Source organism: Bos indicus x Bos taurus, chromosome 15, assembly GCF_003369695.1.
Source record: "Bos indicus x Bos taurus breed Angus x Brahman F1 hybrid chromosome 15, Bos_hybrid_MaternalHap_v2.0, whole genome shotgun sequence".
NCBI lineage: Eukaryota > Metazoa > Chordata > Mammalia > Artiodactyla > Bovidae > Bos > Bos indicus x Bos taurus.
In genome coordinates this window covers 72,438,728-72,443,143 of record NC_040090.1, presented here as the reverse complement: position 1 = coordinate 72,443,143, position 4,416 = coordinate 72,438,728, and the positions used below count along the sequence as shown (strand labels likewise).

At 38.9% G+C, this 4,416-nt stretch overlaps 1 pseudogene; it reads left to right on the top strand.

Moving 5' to 3' along the window:
• The first annotated feature begins 360 nt into the window (after nucleotides 1-360).
• LOC113905065 lies at nucleotides 361-2,057 on the top strand (annotated as a pseudogene).
• Nucleotides 2,058-4,416: the final 2,359 nt, after the last annotated feature.

Genomic DNA, 4,416 nt, shown 5'->3' with positions numbered 1-4,416 from the left:
CCATTTCCTTGTCTTATCATTCACATGTGTACACTGGGGTAGCACTTTTAATTTTACTCAAGAATTCTTCTTTTGTATTCACACCTTGGCTAATTTTTAGGCACAAGATGCTTACCCAGGCCTATCTCAACTTTCTGCAAGCCTTTCTCACTAAGCTTAATCAAGCCTACCTTTGTAGCCCTTTTTGACCTTCTTCATCCAATTCCCCTTCCTTCACCCTCTGTCTCTGGTAATGAAAAATCTGATCTCTTTTTCCATGAGTTTGTTTGTATGCCTTGTTGTTTGTCTTGAAGTATAATTGACCTACCACACTGTATTAGTTCTTATTATACAACATGAAGATCCGAGCTGTACCAGAGAATGAGGAGCTTATTGAAGCAATGTGGATTGTTAAGAAGACTTCTCAAAGTGGAAAGCTGAAGAATGACTGAGTAAGCATCACTGATTCTACCCCCTTGGGCATCACTGATACAGAAGCTTAGCAGAGCACCTGGTATTTTCTTGTTGGATCAAAGAGAAAGATTCTCAACCATGCCTGAAAGAGAAACAAATCACAGAGACTCTGAATTGTCTTCCCCACCCTCTGGTGTTCAAGGAATGACAGAACTTGATAGAACAGCTTTTAAAAAGACAGACGTCATCCCTGAGCTTAAAGAGAGGAAAGAAATACTCAATAAAGTGTTGTGATCCCTTGAAAGGACAACACTGCAGCACCTAGGCCTAAAATGTGTGATTGAAGATCCAGAAGATGAAGAAGGTAGACTATATATGTTGGATCCCTATAAAATGTTTACCACTGATTCCTTTGAGGAAGAATAACTCAGTATTTTAAAGCATCTTAATGTCAATCCACAGATATTGAAATATAATTTGGAACTAGCTTATGGAAACTTTAAGTCTGAAGAAATCTTGAGAGCTGTGCTTCCTGAAGGTCAAGATGTGACCTCAGGGTTTAGCAGAGTCGGGCACACTGCCCACCTGAAACTTTGAGTTCACCAACCACCTTACAAGCATTTAATTGGCCAAGTTATGATTGGCAAAGATCCAGGAATCACATCAGCAGTAAATAAAATCAATAATATTGATAATACTGAAATTTCCAAATTTCAATATCTGGAGAGGAGAATATAGTGACCAAGGTTTGAGAAAACAATTACACCTATGAATTTGATTTTTCAAAAGTCTACTGGAATCCTTGTCTCTCCACAGAACACAATCATATCACAGAACTTCTCAAATCCGGGGATGTCCTATTTGATGTTTTTGCTAGGACTGGGCCCTTGGCCATTCCAGCAGCAAAGAAAAACTTCACTGTGTTTGCTAGTGATGTTAATCCTAAATCCTATAAATGGCTACTGCACAATTGTAAATTAGTTAAAATGGACCAAATGGTAAAAGTCTTTAAGTTGGATGGGAAAGATTTCCTGCAAGGACCAATCAGAGAAGAGTTAATGCAGCAGCTGGGGCCACTGTCAAAAGGAAGAAAACACTCTGTGCGCATTGTCATGAACTTGACAGCAAAGGCTACTGAGTTTCTCACCACTTTTAAAGCACTCTTAGATGGCAGCCATGTGGCAGTGAGCTCCTTCCTATTGTGCACTGTTACAAATTTAGCTAATCCAAATAAGGAGGTTCAGCAATGAGCTGAAACTGTATTAGGCATCTCCTAGGAAGCATGCAGTTCAGCTCACTTAGTAAAAAATGTGGCCCCTAATAACAAAGCGTTATGCATCACTTTTCAGATTCCTGCTGCTATACTTTACAAGAACGAGATTGTAAAATAGGAAAATCATAAAGATCCACCTCTTAAATGCACAAATTGCTTCAGTCACTTAATTGGAAATAGTTTTTCCATCTCCCCACTAGACCTTTGTGATAGGGAACTATTAAACACTTTTATTTTACCCTCGCTGGCTTCCCATACATACAGCATGGTGTTATTTTCTATGCACTGTCTAAATGACCACCAACATAAGCCTAGTTATGTTATGTCACCACAAAGATATTATTACTTCATTCTGGACTGTATTCTCCACATTATTGTTTTATACTTGTGACTTATTTGTTTTGCAGTGGAAATCGATACCTCTTAATGTCCCTTGCTTGTTTCTTTCCTCGCTCCCACCAAGCATCATGGTAACCACATGTTTTTTTCTCTGTATCTACGACTGCTTCTATTTTGTTATGTCTCTTCAGTTTTTTGTCATTTAGATTGCACATTCATTTCCTCAGTTTAGTTCAGTTGCTCAGTCGTGTCACTCTTTGTGACCCCATGAACAGCAGCATGCCAGGCCTCCTTGTCCTTCACCAACTCCTGGAGTCCACACAAACCCATGTCCATTGAGTTGGTGATGCCATCCAACCATCTCATCCTCTGTCATCCCCTTCTCCTCCTGCCCTCAATCTTTCCCAACATCAGGGTCTTTTCAAATGAGTCAGCTCTCTGCATCAGGTGGCCAAAGTATTGGAGTTTCAGCTTTTAGCATCATTCCTTCCAATGAACACCCAGGAATGATCTCCTTTAGGATGGACTGGTTGGATCTCCTTGCAGTCCAAGGGACTCTCAAGAGTCTTCTCCAACACCATAGTTCATTTCCTACTTTAGCTAAATAACTAAGAGGGTGATTGCTGGACTATATGGTAAGAGTATGCTTTGTTTTGTGCATGAGCTCTTTGTGACCCCATGGGCTGTGTAGCCCACCAGACTCTTCTGTCCATGGAATTTTCCAGGCAAGAATGGTGGAGTGGGTTGCCATTTCCTCCTCCAGGGGATCTTCTCAACCCAAGGATTGAACTCGAGTCTCATACATTGGCAGGTGAATTCTTTATCACCCTGCCACCTGTGAAGCCCATGTTTAGTTATGTAAGAAAATTCTAAAATATTATCCAAAGTGGATGTACCATTTTTGTATTCCTACCAGCAATGGATGAACATTTCTATTCTTCTTCACATTGCTTTCTTACTTAGCAATATATTCAGAGAACCACCCCATATTAGCTTTTAGCAATTATTTTTCTTATCTATTTTAACAGGCTCATAATAGTTCACTGTATGTATGTACCATAGTTTACATTTATTTAGCTAAACTAGTGTTTGTGTGCATTTGTGTGCTTGTGTGAGTCCTGCATGGATACTTCCAAAGTGGGGCTTCCCTGATGGCTCAAACTGTAAAGGATCTACCTGCAATCCAGGGGACCTGGGTTTGATTCCTGGCTAAACCTAAAGCCAGGAAGTAGATCATAAAGACATTTATTTTGATATAGGATGAACCTGTTCACACACTCAAAGGCAACTTGAATCATGAAGTCATTCTAAGGATGTTTGTATATTTCCATTGGGTCTGACTGTATATTGCATCCTCTCCTATTGGAATATCTATAAGATCTGATACTATTCCTTATTCCATTTCAGTTCTTATTGGCCATTTTTACTCTAAGTAACTTATAATATTCTATATATAATTGAACATTGATGTTTCTGTAGATAATTCTGTTTCACAGAAATTATGTTGCTATTTTTCCTTTATATTTGTTGTTGGCAGAGCCTTTGGTCCTTGTATTGATTTATAGTGCTTAGCTGATGGCAAACAATTGGTTAGACTGCCCTGATATGCACAGCCTGCATTATCTCTGTAATTTGGAGCCCTTAGCATTAAGGCGATCATGTTCTTCCTTAAATTTTCTCTGTTTCTCTCTTTTTGCTATGCAAATCATAGATAATCTCTATAATTTTAACCAGAAAAAGCTTTTAAATTATATTTGAGTGCTATCTGTTATCTTACAGAGTTTCCCTGGTGGCTCAGATGGTAAAGAATCTGCTAGCCATGAGGGAGATCTGGGTTCAGTCGCTTGGTTGGGAAGATCCCCTGGAAAATGAAATGGCAATCCAGTCCAATATTCTTGCCTGGAGAATCCCATGGACAGATGAAGCTGGTGGGTTACCTTACATAAGAATTATTTTTGTACACTTTGGAAGGTGAGTTTAAGGTAGCGTAAGTCCTTCTCTTTTTATTTTGTATCTGAACAAGTCTGTGTTAGTTGCTTAGTCATGTCCAACTCTTTGTGATCCCATGGACTATAGCCTACCTGGCTCTTCTGTTTGGTTTATCTTATTTGTTGCTGCCTTTTCATGTATTGGGATAAAGGAATCTATGTGCAAAATAGCCACTTCTTTGAAGTTAAATAATATTGGAAATGTTAAATAATGTTATTTTTACTTATAGTATATTAGATAGAATGGGATACCAAAATATATGAAGTCATATTTTCTTCCTGTCTTTTTACTTTTGTAGAAGATAGTAAGATAAGGTGGCAAGAATACACAGATCTTCACAGCCCAGATTATCATCACAGTGGTGTGGTCACTCAACTAGAGCCAGACATCCTGGAATGCAAAGTCAAGTGGGTCTCAGGAAG